The 24,001-nt window shown below is 43.7% G+C and overlaps 1 protein-coding gene and 1 long non-coding RNA gene across 2 annotated transcripts in view; both read left to right on the forward strand.

The window, feature by feature from the left end:
* Positions 1-24,001, forward strand: part of Hs3st3a1 (heparan sulfate-glucosamine 3-sulfotransferase 3A1) — a 91,828-nt gene that overhangs the window by 42,457 nt on the left and 25,370 nt on the right. The window lies entirely within an intron of this gene.
* LOC143266882 (uncharacterized) lies at positions 15,953-16,652 on the forward strand. The gene is made up of 2 exons (XR_013041689.1): positions 15,953-16,274; positions 16,436-16,652. It is a non-coding gene; the product is annotated as an uncharacterized LOC143266882 (long non-coding RNA).

Consider the following 24,001-nt stretch of genomic DNA (forward strand, 5'->3'; position numbering starts at 1 on the left):
TCCCCTTTTCCCCTAAGATGGATGAGGGTGAGGGGCAGGTCTCTATGAGAGAGACTTGGCATAGAACTGAATAACCAGAAAGAAATTTGGTAATCATTAAGTCTAATGTAATTCTGTGAGAGGTTCCTAGGCAACCTGAAAAACATGAATTCTGTAAGTCTGCTCAATGTCACATTCCATATAATCTTGGAGCTTCACCCAGCTTATTAGTGCATTAAGAGATCTGAGGGATCTTAGACTAAAGACTAAACACACTTAATCTCGACTCTCCCCAAACTTATCTGTCTTCAGAATCCATCTTTCATGCTCCACATATTTCATTCATTCAACAAATATTTATTGAACACCTAATCTATAGAGCTGTAGGAGGAAAGGTTGGTGTTGTAGAGGACACGCTTTGAAAGTGATGTCACCCCTCTTCCCTTTCTAGGTGAGGAGATTAAGGTTATGAATCACTGGGCTTCAGTAAAGGAAGGAGGTTGAAAAGAGACTCAAAGGAGGGGGGGTGAGTTCCATTGGGCGGTCAGGGCTTAAAGCTACTGGAAGATGAAACTAGACGAGTGAGCTGGAGTTGAGCTGGTAAGTAAAGGAGTTGTCGAGGCAGCGCTTTTTTCCCCCTGGGAGCTGATCTATGAAGGACAGGTCAAACATGCATGTGTCTTATTAATGAGCAGAAGGGCTGCCTAGAATATTATGATGCTGGAGCAGGATGTTTGCTGGAAATGAAGCAATGTGCATACATTTCCCATATTCAAGCAATGCCTATAGCTAGCAAGTAGTTGGAGATGAAGATCACATGTGAGTTTTTGAGCACTGTTTAGGATGCTCTGGATGCAGGATGCTCTGGGTATGTGGGCACAAGTAACAGAGGTTTCTATTGTGACTTCTTGGGGAGAAACAATTCCATCTCAGTTTCTAGGGCCTACCAGCATCCAGACCTAATCTTAACTGCCTTCCTTCAGAGGTCACATGGCTATAACAAGCTTGTAGAGTGTGAGAAAATATAACAACAAAAAACCCCAAACCCTCTTCTATGCAAAAAGATGTTTATCTGTCAGGTATAAGGAGATCATGGGGGGACGTGGCTTCCAGGTGGAATGCGGAACCCAACAGAAGACAAAAGGCCAGAAACCCAAGCTTTTCCATGATCCTAAGCAAGTGCTGCTGCACATTGTTGGGAAGGTCTTCCTTGTAGAACAGTGTAGATGGCCTCATTCACTCTCCAGGTCTTTCTCTCCAGGCTTTTTATTCCTTGACACTAACTGGTATCATTAAGATATCAATTTTGTTTGGGGTATGTCTGCATTCGCCAAGTAATTATGTCTGGGTAAAGCTTGGCACTTACTCATGGGTGATCTTTGGTAGTCATCAGACACCAGCCTAGAGAGGAAGTGCCTGAGGAATGCTAATGCATCCCGGCTTGTCATTTGACAAACACACAGGCCATTTATTGCCAGGCTGATTATTTCAGTCCTTAGCAACACATACATCAGCCCCCTTCAGCCAAGATTGCCACATGCATTTGTCTTTTCATAAACAATTATCTGACAAGGGCACTGAGAATTGATGTTCTGGGGGTACTTGGCACAACGTGGGTCAGCCACAGGATGGAGCAAGCTGAACACCCCTGTTAGCATCATCATTTCATTAATCAGATTAGGACAATGACCCATTGAGTGAGTGCCGTGTTCGTAAACAATAACCAATCTGGGTACCTTTGTGTTATCTGAGGCTCGGCTGCATCCCTGTGTCAAGGATGCTGCTTTTCAGGTCCCCCTGGAAACCCTGGGTCCCTGCTCATGCCATCATCTTCCCATTTATAATAATTATGCTTGTTCCAAGGACCAGGGTGTGGGAGTTGCTTCATCTGTGTTATCACCATCTGGTCCTTATTGCTCACCTGAGTCACAACCTCCAGACATCACTTCCCCATAGCAACATGAGTCAACTGACTACATAGAAAGGTTGGGCTGGTCCAGACAGTTCAGGGTAATGATTGAAAGAATAGGGGGCTTCAGTCATTGTTCCAAATAGAGGACCTTCAACTGGTGACACACAGAAAAGGCAGTTTTGCTTTAATTTAGAAGGAACATCTCAGAGTTTTACCACTGGTGACTAGTTGGTGTTTCTCTCTTCCCATAACTTGTCCTGACGTGTCTTACCTGTTTTAGAATGGGGAACCCTCCGTCCACCGTCATCTCAGCTTTATGTTGTCGTCCTTTTGATGTCACATAGACTTCTAGCACTGGGATTTGTAAATGGTTCTGTTTTGTTGCCTTTTTAGTGGGCACACATTTACATTTATGTTTTCTTAAGCAAACCTGAGTGAAGAAAATATTATTTGTGTATTTTCATTGTATAGATGGAATGCATCCTATTTTAAATATGCATGTGTGTGTGTTCCCTCCTTAAATTATTTTTATCTGATTCCACAAATGGTCATGATGATGGTGTTGGTGATAATTATGAAGGTGATGACAGAGATGTTGACGATGAGGGTGGTGATACTGGTGGAGTTAATGGTGATGATTTACTTCATTTTAATTATGTGTATATGTGTATGTCTGTGGATTTCTACATGTGAGTGCAAATGTCCACCTAGTCCAGAAGAGTGCATCAGATTCCCCAGAGCTGGACTTATAAGCAGTTATAAGCTGCCTGATGTAGGTGCTAGGAACCAAATGCAGATCCTCTTCAAGAGAATTACACATTCTTAACGACTGAGTCATCTCTCCAGCCCCCAAGCTTTTGTTCTTAAAATTTCCAAGCATTCCTAGATTTCTTTGAGATTGTCTACATTGAAGCCTCATCTTCAGATAAGGATGGTGTGTCCTAGGAAAGTGTTTGTCCAGGCTGATCTCAGGGGTCCAAGCCACGTGACCCTTCATTTGTCTACTCTGGCTATGGCAGAAGGGAAAACAAACTTTTCTCTCTCCATTTTCATGCAGCACTGAGCACAGTACTCCTGGCAGTGGATTCTCCAACAGATATCAGCTGACCGTGAACTTTGGTTTCCACACTATGGGCCTAGAGATAGTGAAAGACCCCACAGGTCACAGGCTTAGTCCCACTAGACGGCTGCCTACTTCAGATGTTAGACTTAAGTGGGAGGCTGTCACCTACACTCCTGTCAAAAAGCTAGAGCAGTTTCTCCCCGGAATTCAATTATTTTCTCATGGAACATCAGCAAATCTTTGCTTATATTTACTCATGGCTGGAAAGGTTGTTACTAAAGATGTAAGACAAGAAGTGGGTCAAGATGCACAGCTCAAGGCACGTGGGAAGATACTGTCTCTAGCAGCACCCCTGGGCATCCTGTGTGCTCAGCTCTCTAGGAGCTCTCTGAAGTGATTCCTTTGGAGGTTCATGGATGCTTCTTTATAGGTAAGTGTGACTGAGTCCATTACCACCCATTAGTGAGCCACTGGATCTTTGTCCCATCTTGCCTCCCTAGTGTGCCAAGTGCCTAGAGGAGGATGAAAATTCTAATGCTACCAGAGTGCTGCCCTGGTAGCCAGTTCCTATCTGCCACGGAGCACCAGCCATCAGTCATCTTGTGAGTGTTTCAAGAAGAAGGCAAACTATGTCTTTCAACAACAAAGTACTGTAGGCTTGGTGGCTAGTATTATTGTTATTATTATTAGCATTTTTGTTGTTGTTGATGATGGTGGTGGTAGTGATGGTGATGGTGGTTGTGTGTGTGTGTGTGTGTGTGTGTGTGTGTGTGTGTGTGTGTGTGTGTATGTGTTTGTGTGTGTTGCCACAGTGTGCATGTGGAGGTCATAGGACAGTTCTTGGGACTCTATTTTCTCTTACCACAGGTTATGGGAATCAAAGGAACTCATGTCATTGGCCTTGTATAACAAATACCTTTACTGTTGAGCCTCATTCTTGGTCCACACAATAGAAATTTATTCTGATATAATTCTCAGGGCAGGAAGTCTAGATCAAGGTATTGGCAGGGTCAATCTCTCCTGAATCTTCCATTTGGTATCTGCGCATGGCTTTTTATTCTTTTACCTTATGTAAGTATGCTACTGGTGACCATTCCTGTATACAGACAGAGATTCTATTGGACTGGACCTCATTCTTATCTTTTCATTGTTCTGCTAACTCTCTATTAAAGTCCTATATCAAATATAGTCACATTAGGAGTTAGGATTTCAATGCTTCCATTTTCTTAGGGACAAACCTGGACTCATGGCAAGTACCAGTGAAGTCAAGGCCTTCATTTCATCAGCAGAGTTTATTAAATGCACAGAAACCAGAGAAGTCAACACCATTCACAGGTGCAGAGAGTTTACGGCCAGGTGAACTTTCTGACCTCCATTTCCTTTCTCTGAGTAGCCAGTCAGGATTTGTGTGCACAGAGAGAATGCTATGTACACAACCAACAGATGATCCTCTGGCCAAGACGTCCAAAGGTACAACCTCAAATGACATGGAAAACTGTCAAGAAAAAAGAAAGGGGTAGAATGCTATTAAAAAGGGAGTTCTCATGGGTCACAGGACTCTGGGAACTGACTGTTGCAGCACAGGATGAAACACCAGGAGAAACCCCACTCTCATCTGAGAAGCTGGACTCAAGGCCTATGTTCTTAGGATGTGTATGTAAGGTGGAGATGATGATGAGTATGTAAACTGGTCCTTCCAGGCCCAACATGTTCTACCAAGAGCTGGTGAGACAGTGATGAATTACCCAGGATGAGGTTAGAATAATTTAATGAAAAGAGGTGGAAATGGGGTCTTTAATTTGTAACCTTTGGAGCTATTGATAAAATCCATTAGTAGGACATGGATTAAGAAGTCTAAAGCAAGATTACTTGGCGTCCCCTGCCAGGCAAGCATGCTGGCACATTGGACAGAATTAACATCTGAGACTTTTTCAAATTTTACAGCTGGGATTTCCCCCTTGGCCTGGCTTCTTAGCCCCTTGAACTGAGAAGATTGGAAATCTTTGGCATCCACTCAAAACTCATTCAAACCACAGGGTAGAACCTTCAAGGAGGCCTTTGGGGATACACAGGTCAGTCCAGAGCTTACATCATAGCTTTCAGTTTAAAAAAGTCTTTCATAGCAGCAGTAGGGAGAATCGTATCACAACGTATAAATGGATTTAGCAGGATTTACAAACCCACACGTGTTCCCTTCCTTGGTTGCGTTCAAACACTTGATGACCTGAGAACTCTTAGTTCAAGTGGAATTTCATACTTAAGGGAAAATGAACACATCCGATAAAAGTGGATTTCTCTGTTTAAATAAGAATGTCGGGCCTGGGACCCCTTTCTTCCGATTTATCTCTTCTGAGCAGCCCTTGGGGGATGAGTGCTGAGACTGTCCGAGAGGATAGACTGAAGACTTTGTCTGTGGGAGTGTGACCTTCTACTGTGAAACTATCTCAGTGGGCCATAGAAATGCAGGAATGAAATTGACCCTTAAGTAGGAAGTCACATCTCTCAAGTTTGAAAAATGATACATGGTCTTCCAGAATAAAGACAGAGATGGAAGGAGGTAGGCTTCCCTCACTACAGGGAATTCTGAAACTCAGACTGCCTTCAGAGAGTTGCTGAAGAAATAAATATATTTTTATCAATTGAGCATATTTTTTTCTTTTTAGAGGTGTGCCAAACCATAGGATGATTCTGAAAAATGCAAGTTTTGGGGAACTGGGTTATTTGATGGTGAACATTTTGCAAGCATAACTGCTTTTAGTCATGCTACTCAACCCCCTCTGTCAACTAGACTCTATTGAATTCTCCTTCCCCATTCAACCTTGAATCCCCAATGGGAACTCAGAAAAGGGAGGTTCTCCTGCTTAGTAGTAAGCACTTAGGGACACAAAGCACTAGAACATTCAAGATTATCAACCAAGGACATTGTGTTAAGTTATGACAGTAAAGTCATTTAAAAATAAAAAGTAATACCTTACTTTTTCATATGTAAAGATATTTAATTTATACCTAGGGTAGATCCTGGTGAACTAACTTTTCTTGGCACAAAGGCTATATTTTAAGTCTCAGACATGTTGAATGAAGAGTAGTTAGATTCGTTTACTAAGTTCAAACTGGGGAACAGTGGCCATAATCTCCTTATAGGCCTACAACGCCAAATTTGTAACCCTTTAGATAATCTAAGTAATCTAGGTCATCTAATTCTGCATAGTTGGTACTGACTTTAAAATCAAATGAACAGTTAAGCTTGTACAACATTAGAATTCTCCCAAGAGTTCTTCAGACTTCTAGAAGCTCAATGAGAAATTGCCCATTGTCTATAAGTGAAACTCTCACTGATATGTTTATTCTCCTGTGATACTAGAAGCTAAGATACCTTCTGTATCAATGAAGGAATAAAGGAGGAATTCTCTACTCTGAGTGATTGACTTTGTAAAGAAATTGCATGTGATCAAATTCCTATACAAGTTTACCGTTTTGGTCACAGATCAACTAGTGGACTTCAGACCCCAATGAACTTGAAATAAGGATGGAAGGACAATTATTAGGTGTCATTAAAAGAACAAGGTGTTCTTTGCAATGCCCCAAGCTGTGAAGTAAAAGTTTTGGAGGGGATGCTAACTGCCAGGGGTCTTTAGTACCCAAGTGACCTTTAAGCCCTATTCTTTCTAGAATATAAGTGTAGAAGAACCCCAAGGGCTAGTTCAGTTAACTGTCTCCAAGATCTACCAACAGTTCCTCCCTACCCGATGGATGCATTCCAGCTTTCCCATCAGGACCTGGAATCTAATTATTTCATCTTGAGTTAGATTGAACTACTCTTATGATTGCATTGCCATTTGGTAGAAACAATGCTGTGCAGGGTCCAGGCAGCTTCCTTTCTGACTCACTTGGCAAATAAGGAGGCCACAGTCCTGCCATAGAGAGAGGCCTCACCTGTCCTCAGCTCTTCAGCCTAGGACCCAGGAGTGAAGTCAAACCATGGCAGCCATGCTAGCCCTCAGCCAAGTTAAAGTGAATGATTGACTGAGCTTCAACTGTTCAGCCACATTCTCCCAGAGTCAGGAGCAAATGATTGCTTCTGGATTCTTTTAAGCTCTATTTTCTGTGGTGCTTTCTTGTAGAGCGAGATATAACTGACATTCAACAAGAAAAACATGATAGATTTGTTCTGTGCACTCCCCCCAGGCCATTTTCCTTCCTGCACAGAGGTACTTCTGTCTCGGCACACCCAGATGTTACATAGACAGTTAGTGGGAAAAGAAATCAAACCCCCAAATAAAACATCAGGGACTTTCTGAGATGTGGCTGAAAGTCAGTTAGTAATAGAATGATGTAAGTCAAATACAAAATGGATTTATCCTGAAAAAATAAATAATTATGTGTAAACACCTGAAGTGTCTTATCCACCCAGGACCACTGTGATCATCATCCCTGGGCAGTGGCTGGATTAAACCCACTTCTATTGGATTGAAACACAGTGTGTCATTCCACATGTGGAATGGAACAGAAAGACTTTAGCCTTTTTGTTCATAGAAAGCATCTTTAAAACCTTGGCAGGGCAAAGCAGTCTGCTAGAATGCTTGTTGCATGAGTTTAAAAAAGTCAGTTAAATTCCCTGATAATGATACCTAAGCCCAGATCACACAAATGTTGATGGCATTAAATGGGCACTGGGGAAGTATAACATTCTTACGACTTTCAGAACTTCACAGTGACCTTTGACCTATGCACCACTGCCATAGGTCACGTGGCCACTGCCATCTCACATCCTGCCCTGCCTCCACTGACAAGCGTCTGGTAGATATTTTATAAGAGTTCTCAGCGAGGCATCAGTTGTCTTTAATACCGAGAGGAAAATTGAATGGAAGGATTCAATTACACATGTGAAGAATGAACCTTCTACCCAAGGTTTAGCCCCTGCTAGTCGGCTTGTTTTAAAACTGAATTATAGGTGCAATCCATTTGCTGGAGACACAGGCATTAATTTCTCTCAGCCCGTTCAGGATTGGGAGGGCAAGGTAGGAGGGAACAGAGAGAAAATAAGATAATAAGAGATTCGTGTTGATTTATTCACCTTTGTGCTATGTAATGGGGGCAGGCGGAAACTGCCCAGGGGGGGGGGGACGGGGCGGGGGGGAGATGAAGGAACTGTGGAAGGATGGATTGCAGGGCCTGCCAGACTCCAAGTCAGACTGTTGGCCTTTGATGATATAGGATGCTTCTCTGTCTCTAGCTGCTGTATAAAGATGCACATGCATAAAAATGTGACATGATGCAGCCAGGGTGAGTGAAGAACCCTGTGTCACTCAGGAAAGGGCGACATCCATCACTGCCGTGTTTGCTAGCTCATTCTGTCAAGAAAGGTAAACTGAGCCTGTGAAGAGTGGATCTGCAGCTGTGACTCCTGTGTGCTAGGTTCTGGTAATGAGAGAGAGATTGGCTCATGGCCCACTTGGGCAGACAGCTAGGTGCGGAGGCAGGATGATGATGCCACACAGAAGTCTGTGTATGTGAGCTGTCATAGTTCCAGGGAAGCTCCTGTCCCTTGAAGTTTTACAGCCAGATTGATGAGTGACAGGCTGAAAAGCTCTGGGCCAGAATTCTGTGTAGTCACCCTCATATGGTTAGGAAGCTCATTGTAAGGTCAGTACAAGGGGAAATATAGGAGTCCTGGTTAGATGATTGGAAAAGCTGGCTGAAGAGATTCATGTGATTATATAAGAGGGCTGGGCGGATGGCTCAGTTGGTAAACTCCTTGTCTCGCAAGAGTGAAGAGCTCTTATGTATTATGAAAAGAAAAAAGAGAGAATATGGCTATGATAAGATAAAAAGGGAGATTATGGAATCTACTTTTAAAAAGGAACTACTTCTTTTAAATAAGATAAGTAATGAAAATTTTTTGGTCTGAGTTTATCAGATGTCACTGGACTGGACATTGTTAATATATATAATGGAGTTTTTATCTGAATTTGTCAAATGTTAATGGACTAGACATCATTAATGTAATTTTTGGCTGTATATATTGTATATACTTATTGGATAGTTTTTCTTGTATTAGTTATAAGCTTTCTTTAATTTTAGACAAAAAGAGAGGAAATGTGGTGGTATTGTGTTCCCCAAAATATTGTGTACCTTAATAAACTTATCATAATTCATAATACATAATCGAGGGTTTGATCCCTAGAATTCACCTAAGAAAGCCAGCATGCTGATCTGCACTTGCCATCCCACTAGTGGGCCATGGGAAACAGGCAAGTTCCTGCAGAAAGCCGGCCGGCCAGCCTAGCCTACGCGGGGAGTTCCAAGCCAGGGAGTGGCTCTGTCTCAAATTGGAAAAAAAAAATGGTGAATTATGCCAGAGGAGTGATACCTCAGGTTGTTCACTGGTCTTCATAGGAACACACATATGTGCCTAGATGGAACATACAGAGACATGTACAGACATGCACAAAGAGGGACACTCACAGTAAATGGGAGACTCAAGACTGTAATGCTAGATCGTACCAGCCAGGGCAGAACCATTCTCAGCAATGGCCCTTGTCTGTGTGGCTTCATGTGACCGTGACTGTGAAGATCCTTTTAGACTGTCCTGATTTCATGAATATAGGACAAGATGTCTCCCCTGTGTTAAAGCTAGCTCTCTGGGAGTCACCTCACCCTAAGGGTATGAGTGGGTCCAGATAGCTATGTTATTGGTAAAGTTGGAGTTTACTTTAGGGAATTTGAGTCTTAATTCCAAAGAACGTCTCCCCTTATGTGTGTAACCTCATGCAATTGTACAGAGATATGAGAAGGCTACCGTATCTTCTCTGGTATGCAGGAAGTAGGGAGGCGGAGGTAGTGGCTTCTGTTTTATGCAAAGGAAGATTTCTTTTTAACAAAAAGAACAAAGGGAGATTTATTTTAACAAAAAGAACATATTCCATCCTATTTGTGCAAGAAAATCAAGTCCAATTAGTGAATTAAAAGCTAGTTGTGGGTGGGTGTGGTGGCTCACACTTATTTTAAAAGAAACTTTGAAACCTAAGTATCTTTCAAGTTAAACAGCTGGGAGAATGACTGGGGATAAGATAAAGAGTAAGGTCTCCTACGTAAACAATGGCAGTATCCCTGAACCCAAGGGAATGCTGAGAAATAGCCTTCATTTGTAGAGGAGCTTCTGAGCCATTTCCCCAAGATCCTGAAGTCACCAGAAAACATTGCTGATCGGGTACCCATGAGAGAATCTGGAATAATTCTGTGGGTGTTCTTTTTTCCTGCTCAGGAAAAGTCTAGATGCTTTAGACCAGCACAGTTGAAGCAATTTGACATCAACTTTCCATTCTTCACTGGACTGGGCAGGCTTTGCGCGCGCGCACACACGCGCACACACACACACACACACACACACACACACACACACACACACACACACACACCTAGGAGTACAGATATACCACAGTTTAGCTAGCCATCTTTTATGGGTTTTAAATCTTACCCTTTCCATCTATCCATACTCATTAAGAACAATCTAATCTCTGATTTACAGATTGGCACCACTCACTAAAATATATCCCCAACTCCAGAAGCAAAGCTTGAACCATGTTCTAGGAACCTGTACATGCACACATCTGCTAAACGTTTGAGTCCCTAAACATTACAGCTGTGGTGAACCAAGCGACTTTAGCCTCCTGCTTCAGATTGCACGTGGCAGATTGTTCTAGGATCTCTGTGCAGGGGCTTGCTTTTCATATTTTCACACTCTTTCTCAGTGATCTCAACGTTAAAAATGGCTCCACGCACACAGCTGGAGTGCTCTCCAGTGTCTAGTGTCTTAGGGAGAAAATGCATGTGCTGCCTCAGCATCCTGTAGGCCTCTGTCACAACGCTAGGGGCTACTGATCAACGTCTATGAATCGAAAAGGTTGTGAATTGAATAGTCTTAATATTAAGACCAGAAACTCCATGTATTTGTTCTGGGAGCAATGGATCAGTATTAAATAACTCAAGTTTTGTAGTGGCTTTACAGATGAGCCTCCTGGATCAAGAAGTACTGACTGTGTGTTCTAAGGCTCTGCAGGTCAAAGGCACCGAAGAGGCAAATTCTGCTAAGTGTGTTTAACAGCAGTAACTGCTATTGTAGTTACCCCAAGCACCTTCTTACTGTGTCTTCTCTGATCCTCCCAACAACACTGGAGGTAGTCATTAAATCCACCTGTAGAAAGTAAGATTCAGGTCAGCATAGCTGCTGAATGGAACGGTCAGCATTGGAACTCGATCCCTGAATTCTCCATCACCACCCTCCTCTCATGCTCTTCTGTCTACAGCAGTAAGGGGGAACCTTGAACCAGTCACTTTATCACCAAACAAATGACTGTGCTTGCCTCAAGGTCCCTGGAACACGGGGGTGGAGCTTGAAAGACCTGGAGATTGCCATCCTGAACTGTAGTAAACGCCACTTTTGTTTTCATTTGTTTTTCCCTTTGAGCTATTGCTACTCCATTTGATCAACCTGCAGACCCTGCCCAGAGCTCAAGGAAGTGGTTGCCATAGTGACAGCCATGGAAGTAACATCTTCTATCCTGGCCCATTCAGATTTATCTTACTTTTTGTTATTGTGATCTGAACTCTTTGCAAAGGATGTTGCCTCTCCTTACATGACACACACACACACACACACACACACACACACACACACACACACACAAGGTTAATATAAAAATAACAACACTATAACAACTCTTTATGTTTGTTGCTGATCTTGTCTTCCCTTTAAAGGTCTGGCGATTCTTCTAAAGCAGGATCTGTGTCTCAGACCTTTTCTTTCAGACAGAACTCAGTACAATGCTCTCTTGTTCCTCTGTTCCTCCGGGGAGCTGTGAGGACAGGAATGAGATCAAGTAAAATCACCTTCTGCAATATCTGGATTAGAGCAAGTCATAGACATGAGCATTACTTAGGAGCTTTGTTTCCATGAGACTTTTGAGGGCATTTATACACTTAGCATGTGAACAAGAAAGTTTTCTCAGGTGTTACTACGCATGCGTGGAATTCCTTGTTGTTTACTGAGTGCCTTCCTTGATTCCACCTCTCATACTCAGTTTCAGCCCTCCTGAGCACATGCTATCAACCCCTAAAGGTGAAATGATGAGACTGGGGTCTAGAGAAGGTGTGATTATTTAATAATTAATCAAGAAGTCAACAGGCTATGGTGGAAATGAAAGAGATAAAGCAGGAGGATTGTGAATTTGAGGTCAGCTTGGGCTGCATTTTGGGGCCAGGAGCAAGCTCAGTGGAAGATTTGCCTAGCATGTGTGAGGCCCTGGATTTGAGTCTCAGAACTACAAAAAAGGCTATTGCATGCACTGGATGGATTCTCTTGAATCCTTGGTGTGTGTGTGTGTGTGTGTGTGTGCATGTGCACATGCACACCCAAGCATGTGTTTATACAGATACAATGAAATACAAAATAGCATGCTATATATAAACATATATATGCTATAATATGAAGCATAAAGGTTTTATATGTGCTGTATATAAAGAATACATGTCTGCTTTGACTCACTAAAATAAGAGGAATATATTGTATTATTTTCAGTGACACAGTGACATATATATGTTTATATTACCGTGTATGTGCTTATATACATATAAAAGCATCTACGAAGTGCTGTACTGATTACTGGTTTCGTGTGTACTGGAACTACCCCACAGACTTCCTAAAATCTCAGCAGGTTCTGCCTGCTACACGTGGTCCTCAAATGCCTCTCCCTCCTTCTGCCCAGAAGTCTCTGGCTCAAACTTCCCTCTGCTGCCCTGTGGGGAATGGTTGCCTCCCAACCCCATCTTCGGTGTCCTGTCAAAGAGATTGAAGAACTGCTTTTCTCACACACTCCTAAGCCCAGACCCCTTTTCTATCTTGGTATCCACTGTGTTCCCCTTTCTTTCAGCTCTTGGAGTCTCTTGGAAAATCGGTTTTCTCACCCCATTGCCTTGATCTCCCTGTTGCCAAGCACTCAGCTTGCCCCTGAAGTGCTGGGCTCCATTTCCCAGTGGCTGGCGCTCCCCTTTCTTCTTTCTAATGTGCTTCTGACCCTTGTCAGCCTCAGGATGCTATTCACCAATCTGAACTCCAAGGGCTCTCCCTGGTTATCTCCCTGCGCCGGTGCTAACTAGAATGCCTCTATCTGCATCCCCACGTGCTGCAGATAACAATCAGACCATTTGTAAAATGCAAGCAGAAATAAGCATGTGTGGGGCCAGCCAGCACTCTGGAGGGCTTGGGCAATCTCTCCGCGTGCAGGGAACCCCTCATCCTCCTTTACAGCCCCCTCTGAAGCTTGCACACCAACTGCCAGAGAAGTCAGTGACCAGAGGCATCGGGGCTCTCTCCCTGCGAGCAGGCTGCTTCAGCTCATCTGGCTGACAGAGCCTCCAAAGCAGCTTGATTTTTCGACTCTAATTACCAGCCTCTAATTCAAGGCTGGTCTTCTGATCATTCATCTTTTAAGTGTTCTGCTTCTGAATCCCATTTGGTTCCCTGTCCTCCCTCGCATCCCTACCTCCTCCCCTTGATGTGGCCAGAATAGTTAACTTGGACAATTAGTAAATGCTGAATCATTGAGTCAGTGAATGGGGCAAGTGTCTGTGTGAGGTATACAACTTCCTGAGTGGGTTTAATGGAAGCCTAAAGAGATTTTTCACAGATTCATGGGTTTTCAAAGGAGAAATTTGCATATTAATAAGAAGCTGTTCAGACTGATTCGCTTAATGTGTTTGGAGTAAGTATAATTAAATGTCAAGGGAGATATATCATGAAGTAATGAAGCTGAAGGCAATTCATCAAAAACAAGGTCTGGGGAGAGACATTTCAAATAATAAACAGTTCTCTAACCTTCCTTTTTAAGGTGATTTGCTTAGTCTGGCCCAAGATTTACATGTTTTTTGAGACTCGTTCAAACAAAGATGCTGGGAACGGGGTGGGGGTGGGGAAGAGGAGTGGACATTTTTTTTCTCTGTTCAAGTTTCTAACACGCAAGGAGCTCTTCCTTGACTGCAACACTTTTAAAGGGGATAAACCCGACTCAGTTTTGTCTTCTCAGATACTGGGATGGAGCTAGAATCAGTGCCCCTCACACCTCCCACAAATACAACAGCCATTTACAACCCCTGCTCCGATGAGAGGGGAGGTGATATGCCAGGATGGCTGGTCACCCAGAGATTGCTCTGCAAGAAAAGGTGTTCCATCTCACCCTAAGTCCTGGATGTTGAAGAGTGAGCTCTTTACCCATGAGTTTGTCTAAAGAACCAGCAGCTCCTGGAACGAACTCAATCCATGACTGACACTGAGCTCACTTTGTGTTTTATTCTCCAATCATTGGATGGAATTAATCAAGAAGCCAGGCACTTGCACAAGATAAATCCTCTTGGATTCTGGATGATTTGGGAATGACCCTGAGGATGGTCATCTCAGCTGGCCAGCTGGAAACTGAGAAGGGTCTTGACTCTGCTTCTCAGAATGTGAAATCGATTGGGTTCATTCCCAGAAGGAGCGGAACAAGCAGGCCTCTCACTTGCCCACCCAAATGAGGTCTCAGAGCTGGGGTTAGCGAGGAGTTGAGTTGACGCTATGAAACCACTGACGGGTCCAGGGAAAATGCCTGCCTTGTGCTGGTTGTTCCGCCCAAAGTGAAAGCCATGCAAACAAATGGAATAACTGAGTGGCTCACACTGGTTCTGACGGCATATTTTACCAACTCTGGCTGGGGGAGGGAAGATTAGGCAGAGAAAGCCCATGATTTAGGAACATAATTTAATTTAAATTTTGTGGGATGGCAGGTCTCTCTGATTTCTACAATAGAAGCTACCTTAAGAAGCACTGAGATCAGCCTGCTTTACCCCACATCCCAGCAGGTTGTCTGAACAGCATTATAAAAACTACTGTGACCCATTGCCCTTCTCAGAAATCTGTCCTGAATTCGAGTTCTACCACTTTTCCTGACTGTTGAGGCAACTCTGGACAGATTGACTCGTCTGTTTTGTTGTCTAGAAAGTAGAGATAACAATGACCTTCTTGTTTGACGTTTGCCACAGTTAGAGGCTATGGTATATACAAGCTACATTGTTTTGGAGAATTTTGTCCTCAACCCATGACTTCTTGAAGTCATCGACTTTGGACTTGATATCTATAGACATCCTTTACTGAAGGCTGTGGCTAGAGACAATGAGCCCTGGAGTTTCTTCTCCACTTTATTTAAAGCTAAACGTCAGAAGTAGATTTCAGCTGGGACTGTGTAAGTCCGAGCATGAGGGTCTTTGTGGGATTTCATGTTGCATCTATCCAGAGTGAGAGAAGGTAGGTGTGTCTTTTTTTTTTAAAAACAAGCTCTTGGTCCTACCCTCTGTCCTGATGGCTCATTTTCTGCCCTCGGTGCACATGTAGAGATGACTGACTGATAAATAGGTAGATGAGAGGAGTGGATTCAAATGTCTGTACTACTACAACTCCTTCTCAAAAGTGTATCTACTGTCGACTTGATACAGTAGACAATCAATGCAGACAAGATGAGGATGGCTCTCTAGCACCCACCTGCTTAGAAAGCCTCTTACCTCCTGAGTGACTCTCAAACAGTTCCAAGGAACCACTACAATTTAGTTCAGGTTCACTGAAAAGCAGATGTTGCTGGATTGCATTTTCCTCTAACTATGTTGGATGAGTTTGAGTAACTCTTCTTATGAACAACTTTAGTTTCTTCCTGAAAACCTCAAAAAAGAATATGGCATTAAGGTCAAAGGTAGTTAAGGATAGAATGTTGTAGCCAGGTAGTGGTGGTACATACCTTTAATCCCACCACGGCAGAGGCAGGCAGATTTTTTTATGAGTTTGAGGCTAGCCTGGTCTACAGAGCAAGTTCCAGGGCAGCCAAGGCTACACAGAAAAACAATGTCTTGAAAAAAAAAAACCAAGAAAAAAAAAAGAATAGAATATTCTATTATGACCACACATAGTAAGAATATTCTATATCAGATTCTCTCAACTCCACTCTTTGGTGCATGAATGTTCGGCAATCTGGAAAACTGTAAACCTTGAACTTCCTATTTATATAGTCAAATGTGTGTTTCCATCTGGGAGCTTTTCCCTCCCAATCAGCGGACTGAGTATTCTCAGCTCCCACTGTTAATGGGAATCTCTATCCCATAATCAGTTTGCTAAGACTGTTTATGTGCTGGATGGGGACCAAACCCTATCTTTAACCCTGTGTTCCAGGACAGGCACATCATGTTCAAGAGCAAGAGATAAAGCTAGAAGGCAACTCCTTCCTTTCCTACCCTCAAAGTTCGGTGTGAAATGCTTCTGACCTGCTAAAAGTTGGCTCACGAAATATATTCCCTGGAGTGTTTTTTTTTGCATGGTGTCCATGGGAGTGGGAAGAAAGCAGGAGGTTTTTGTGATCAAGTACAAATGGGAACTGGACTCAGCAAATGTCAATGGAATTTTGCAGTGGTCTCTCAACGACTGTGTTTCTAGAGATCATCGTGTAGAGCCAAGCAGGCTGTGTGACCTCCAGCATTTCCCACACTGCAGTGGCTCAAGAGCATTTATCGAGAAAAGTCGCAGCGCAGTGTCCATAGGCTTGAAGTCTGGCCGAAGATGGACTTTGGCTATTGTTGTTTGTCTAATTCATGTAAATTCCTGTCTATAAAATGAGGTCTTCTTTAGGATGGGTGGTCCTTATTGTTAGAATTTGGTCTTAAGGAAATTATTTTAGGGCCCCATGAGCAAGCTTTTTTTTTTTTCTATCCTGAATGAGAAGGCTGCCAATTTCTCTCCTGAAAACGCAAGCCTAGAGAGTGAATTTTATATGATAGATTGACGTTATGATATGATTGATTTTGCCGTACCATGGGACAAGCAATTCATTCTCTGCCTAACAAATAGCAGGTGCTACTTGCTCAAGGAAACCACCTACATAGAAGTAAAATATCTCTTAGAGGGGCTGTCAGGAGTACTGTGTTATGGAATTCTATATACTTTATTGCTCTGGGTAACTCGTTATTCTCTCAGGATTACCATTTTTCTTTATTGGAGTGTGCAAGCCAATAGGAGTGTATAGGTGGGGCATCTACGATGGCTGTGGCTGTTTATACTGGATCCTGTACTTTGCAGCTTTCCTCCCAGGCCACCTCCATGATGAAGCCCTGTGTCGACCCTCTACCATGGCCCCCAGCCTGTTTCTTCCCATTACCACTCTTTTGTGCATGTCTTTGCGCTTGCAATGCCTGTTTCGGGTTTTCTGCTCTCAAACTCTCATTCATCCTCCAAAGCTAAACTCCACATCACTTCATTCATGATCTTGATTCCTGTTTTCCCAGCGGTTGGATTCATCCCCACCCCTCAACTCATTCTTTTACTATTTGGTTTTCTCTAAAACTCGTGATAGAGCAAGTACATAATGTGGCTCAGAGAGAGGCATCTGTAAAGGAGGAAGGTAAGATGGACAGGTCTGACCCGTTGCCACCCAGACAGTTCCTGCCAGCCCCATGTGCAATGCTCTGCAGTAAAGATGCCTCATCATAGATTAGCACTGGGCTCATCTTGGATGCCTCTACCTTGATCAACACACACCTGGAGTCAAGCATTTGCTGAGATGACCCCAAGGGCTCCAATGGCAGGGGCCTGTCAACTGACTACATCTCACCCAGGAATACAGCAAGTGCTTTCTCAAAGAATGAGCAGAATGGGTGTGTCACTAGGTCTTCCTTGCTGATTTTGTGGTCCACAGGTTTAGAATGTTAGATGAAGAAGGCATTTGGCTGCACTGCTGTCCTTGTTTTGCAGATGTGGAAACAGAGGCATTGCGCTGGCACGCAAGCACCTTGCTTTGTAGGATCTGATCCACACTGAACTGAAGTTCAAATCAGAGTCCAGCAGCCGACCCAACCGTCTCCATCTCTACTCTGTTACCAGTAGCATGTATCAGTGTCCACTTTTCTAATTACCACAGAGGTGCTGCCTCTTCCAGGGAGACAAAGGCACATAGGTACTGGGTAAGAAAGTGAGAAAAACCATTAAAACCTGTGCTAGGTCATTGAGGTTCTATTAGATCCTAAAAGCAGTATTTATTGACAGGAACAATTTGGCTTTTGTCACCTGAAATCTTCACACATTTATAGATACTGAAAGGGAACTGGAACCCACGACCCAGCTCATCTGCAGCAAGTAGGTGGTGTTCTCTGAAGGTGTTTTGGTAAAAGGAAGAAAATGGGTGAGCAGAATGGAAGGAAATCAAAAAGTTTGTCTCCCTCTCAGCTCTCGGCGAACAAACTTCGGGGCATTTCCGAAGTCCCTGTGTGTGTCCTGTGCTGGAGCCATCTTCTTGCTCGTGAGGGGAGGGAGCTGCCCCACAGGGGCCTGGCCCACTTGAGTGGCGACTGATAATGCTTTAATTACCAAGCCCAGAGCAGGTGATGTCTGGCTGCCGGTCCTCAGGGCTCTTGATTACTCAACTCCCCCTCTACAAGGAAACACTTTCCACATCAATAATTAAACAGAACAATTAAGGCAATTTAAAAAGTATAATTAGGCAGAATCAACTCTGGGTCCCCGGAGCATTCTCCCTCTTCATCATGTTTCATGCTCTCCCTCGCCTTTCTTTAAAGCCTCATTTGGGGGATCTAGCAGGCCTCTGTTTTGAATCTTTAAAGCCCACTGGGACAGGGGGAAAGTCCATTTACAAGCATGAAGGCAAGGAATGGAAGATAAGGACAGACCCAGACCATCTGCTTTCTGTCCTTGACATGCTGTTCCTGACACACAGACAAACAACCTCTGTTCATGGGGTACAAGAAGGGATATGCGGGGTGTCTATGGTGCTGGTACCTGCAGTGGGTCAAGGGGTCTCTGGCCTAGGGTCCTCTGTCCCTGGGATGGTGCCAAATACAATGTGTGACTTCCTGAAGGAAGACCACAGGACAAAGATATGTGAGTCCCTCCCACCCACTTCCCTGAATTTATCTGTACCCACTGCTAGAGAAAATCCGTTTTGTTTTTTGTTTTGTTTTTATTTCAAGCTGAAAAAAAGAAAAATTAGTTGAGGGCTCTCTTAGCCTGTTTTTTTTTTTTTTTTTTTCTTTTTCTGCTATCACAGAATACCAGAGGCTAGGTTTGTAAACAGAGAGTTTTATTTGGGTGGTTCTGGAGGCTCCAGATGCAATCAGCAAGCCCGGCTTTGCGGTAAGGCCTATACAGGTTGTTTCACAACATGGCAGAGAAACTGCCGTGTGTGGAAGGAGCCAACCACATGGGTGACCTGGCTTTACAGCAACTCTTCTAGAAAGAACTCTCACTCCTATAAGACTCTATTGGACCAACGTGGATGCAGTCCCAAGATTCAAGCCACCTTAACCACTCATTAGGCCCCACCTCTTACAGAAGCCACCACACCGGGGACCAAGCTGCCAGTGTGTGAATACCGGGCATAAACACTTCCAGTCTATAGCAGGATTCAACCCCAAATATGGAAAATATGAGAATTGATGATTCCTCCCAGCTCATTGTAGTACTTTGAACTTTACAGTCTGTGTGTCTGGTCTTCTCTAAGATCCCAGGGTAAAGGCTGATCCAGTGGTTAGCAACAAAGAAAAATGTACTGATGAAGCAAGGCCTGTCACTGTCCACATGCCAAAGACCCCCTAAGTCAGCATTTAGGGAAGGCTGTCCTGAGACATCACAATCAAACCGGGAGCCAAGAATGCGAAGCCTATCCTAGGAAGGAAGGTGAGGAGCCATCAGGAACTCACATACCAGGACCCAAGGGACAGCAGTGCAGTGACCAGGACAGATCTGAGACGACCCTGTGCAGACAGAAGGGCCAGGGCAAGTCAGCAGCATTCAGGCCTGCAGATGGCAAGGTCAAGGTCCACAACCCCAGGCCCTTCCTGGAGGTCACAATGGGGCCAGGCAAGCTCAGCACAGCCTTCTCAGCTCTAACATCCTTCATGGCATGCCATTTCCTGCACCCACTCCCCGCTTCCTCCACAAGGGATATTTATTTGACTTTCAACTTGACAAAGGAAATCACTGAGAAGAAAGTAGCATTTCTCTTTTCTTCATCCCTGGACAGATTTCCACAAGAACTCAAGGGGAAAATAAGACTGTTTAGCCCTAAATACTGGCAAATACAAATTCACCTCTGATGATCTTCGGGGTCAGCGGGGAGACACCTGATCAGACATGAGGCTGTGTCATTAAAAGGACAGGCTCAGTGGGAGGAGACAGAGTGAGAAGGTCCCCCTCTTCCGTCCTCCTCTGATGTACAATTAAAGCATAAAATGAGTGAGAAAATATCCAATTTGTTTTCTCTAGAGTTCAAGCGGCAATTTGAAAGACTGAACATAGGGAAGAAATAATGAAAATGACCTGCAAGTCTCCTGGTTCTAAAAGGAAACATTTAATCAAAAGACCTAGAGGAAACAAATAAGCAGAAACCAGAACCCACCCCCACAGTGGTCTAGAGGGCAAACAGGCTGCCTCAAAGAAGAAACAGGAAGTTGGCAGTATGTGTCTTCCCACAAATAATACATGAGAAAACACTGGCCTCGGAGAATGGTCTCAAGGAAGACATGTCGGTGACTTGGGGGTTTTTAAGCATCATCCCTAGTGTCGGAAAGACAGATCAGTGGGTAGAGTGCTTTCGGGGGGCAAACATGAGGACCCCGTGTCCAGACCTCAGTCATGTAAAAGCCAGGGATGGTGGTGCACTCCCGTAATACCAGCACAGCGTGATGGGGAGAAAGAGGCGTTCCTGTGCTTGCTGTCAGGCAGTCTAGACAGATCTAGGAGCTTCAGGTCCAGTGAGAGATGGTCTCCAAAGGCAAGGTAGAAAGTGCTCGAGGAAGAGACCCAATCTGGACCTCTGGCTTCCACGCATATGTGCATACACAGAGTATCTCAAACGATCATGGTGAAGACAGTTAAAATACTCCAGTGAAGAGGAATACTCCAGTGAAGGGGATGGGCGCAGATCTGGGAATTTGGTCTTGGCTTGCCGGTGACCATGTCTTCCGATGGCTCAGGGTCTTTACTTCTGTCTTTGCAGACTTAGAGATCTGACGTCATCCTTTGTGGACCGCTCTTACAATGATTCCCTGTGTCGGTTGGGTTTCTTGTCTGTGTGTCCCCTTCTCGTTCTTCGTTTTCTCTGTCCTTAAGCCCAGCGGTTATGTGGGAGCCCCAGCGTGCAGCCCTTGTCCAGCCTTTGTTCTCTCTTAGTTAACTGATCCTGTTTCCTTCTTGAGGAATAAACTACATGAACCAAATTATTTTATGTCTTCCTACTATTTCACCACGGTCCACAGAACCACAGGGACAGATGGCTCGGTCACTTTATTTATAGAAAGGAAATAATGTAAGAAGAATATGGGTTTGGCTTCATTTGGTCTTTTGAAAGGCTCTTGATCCTTGGGTGCTGGACTCGGGCTCTAGTTCCTTCTGCCTTTTGTGAATGTCCTAGTTGGTATGACTGCTCCTCTTTGGCTGTTCTTCCTACTTCTGATCCTTTCTTTTTGTAATCTAAAAGCTTTTAAAATAAGCACACACAACACTAGGTTTCATTGAGACGTTTCTCAAGCAAAGTTTATTTTTGTTGATTTTCCTTTTCCATCCCCCTATTCCCCGGACCACTCCCCACTCTCCTCCCACCCTCCTTTCTGATTCATGTGTGTGTGTGTGTGTGTGTGTGTGTGTGTGTGTGTGTGTGCGTGTGTCCCATAGCCCCCCTTCCCAGCACTTCTCTTTCCGTTCCATTGTCTCCTTCCTGTCCTGTGACTTCGACCTGCCCTCACTCCCACTGATGTGCATATGGTTAGACATGATGCTGATCTATGTACATGAGAGAGAATATGTTATTCTCGTCTTTCTCAGTCATCTTCATCTAATGCAATACTTTACAAATGCATCCATTTTCCCTGTACATTTCATACTTTTACAGCTGAATACAATTCCATTATTACCCATCCTTCTGTTGATGGACATCTAGACTGGTTCCATTTCCTGGCTGCTGTGAACAGAGTGGCAGTGAATATGGATGCATGAACAGGTATCTTTGCGAGAGTCCTTATGCTGGGGAGTGGTATAGCTGGGTAGTATGGGAATTCTATTTTTAATTTTTTGAGGAATTGTCACACTAATTTCCATAACTGTCAGCCCACAGTACTGCTAGCCATGAGTAAGGGCTTCCCTCTCCCCACATCCTCGCCAGCATTTATTGTCATCTGTTTTCTTGGTGAGAGCCTTTCTGGCCAGAGTCTGCCCCTGGTTCTTACTGTGGTCATTTCTGTTTTATTTCTGACCTTTTTCACTTCTCAGATATGATGAAGTTATTGGTTTTCTTCCAGGCACTGCCCATTTGATGGACAAGCTCCAAATCAGTGGGTCACCTGACCATGGCTCTAAACTTCTGAAACCATAAGGCTTTCTTCTCATATGTGCATTGCCCCAGATATTTTATCCCATTGCTGGGATGCTAACTAACATACTTTATCTTACCATTACATATTTGCTCAAATTTTCAATGTGTTTATGTCACATGTTCTCAGCTGACAAGAGATGCCATTCCTCATGTGATCAGAGTTCCACTTCCTTTTCTGTGGCTGTGCTAAACATCATAACAGAAAGCAACTTAGGGGAAGGAAAGTGTTTATATAGTTTTACTTCCAGGTCCCACACAGTCCATCACTGAGGGCAGTCAGGGCAGAAGCTCAAGTAAGAACTGAACCTGAAACCATGGAGGAGCACCGCTGACCAGATCCTTCTCTGACTCCCTTAGCTAGCTTTCTCACATAGTCGAGACCCACCTGCCTAGGGTTGGTGCTACCCACAATGGGCTGGGCCTTTCTGCATTAATAGCTAATCAAAAAAATCTCTCACAGATACAGACACAGGCTGATCTGACCAAGACAATTCTACAGAGGTACCTCTTTTCTGAGTGACTCTAGATCGTGTTAAATTGAGAGTAAAAACTAACCAAGGGCACCTGGTATCCATCAACTAACCTTGTGTCATCTCTCCATTAAAGTAAAACTTAAATAGACATTGTTCAATATAGTGTGTCTTGAAATAGGCACCAAGACCCGATATGGAGTTTTGTTTTATTCTTTCCTTCAGTATGTGGTAAAGACTCATTGATTTCCTGGATGACCCATGGTGTTCTGTTTTGACAATCTTATAATATCTAAGGTAGATGTTAAAAGTCATACTTGCCTCAATGAAGTAAAGTAAATCAATAATCCACTTGCCCAGCATTTTGAAGGAAAACTACATCAAATTAAAACTAACTCAAAATAGCAATTTCTAAGTGGGTAACAAAGTCAGCACCTTAGTAGTAATATACACAAACCATCAGCCTTTTAGAGACTAGATGCTCTTATCAATATTACTTATTTGCAAAAGAACCAATAAGTATAAACAAATGGTTATGAACAATGTTTTCTCTTGTCTTGCCTGGTGGTGTCTATTTTATATCTTGTCCTATTTTATTACAGTCTCAACTTTTTTTCTTTTTGAGATAGGGTTTTACTCACAGAGATCCACCCTGCCTCTGCCTTATGAGTACAGGGATTAAAAGTATGTATCACCGCCGGGCGGTGGTGGCGCACGCCTTTAATCCCAGCACTTGGGAGGCAGAGGCAGGCGGATCTCTGTGAGTTCGAGGCCAGCCTGGGCTACCAAGTGAGTCCCAGGAAAGGCGCAAAGCTACACAGAGAAACCCTGTCTCAAAAAACCAAAAAAAAAAAAAAAAAAAAAAAGTATGTATCACCATGTCCAGCATGTCTATTCTTTTGTGAAATGGTTGGTTGCAATGTTTTAAAGCAGCTATTCTCAACTAAGAGGCTATTTTGACTCCTGAGGACCTTTGGCCATATCTGGAGACATTTCTGGATCTTGTCACACTTTGGAGGAGGACTAGGGAAGGGAGGTTGCCACTAACATCCATAGGGTAGATACAAATATCCGCTCAAGCCCCACAATGCACAGGTCAGCCCTACAACAAGAAGTCATCCATGCCATA

The sequence above is a fragment of the Peromyscus maniculatus genome, chromosome 8, assembly GCF_049852395.1.
Source record: "Peromyscus maniculatus bairdii isolate BWxNUB_F1_BW_parent chromosome 8, HU_Pman_BW_mat_3.1, whole genome shotgun sequence".
Lineage (NCBI taxonomy): Eukaryota > Metazoa > Chordata > Mammalia > Rodentia > Cricetidae > Peromyscus > Peromyscus maniculatus.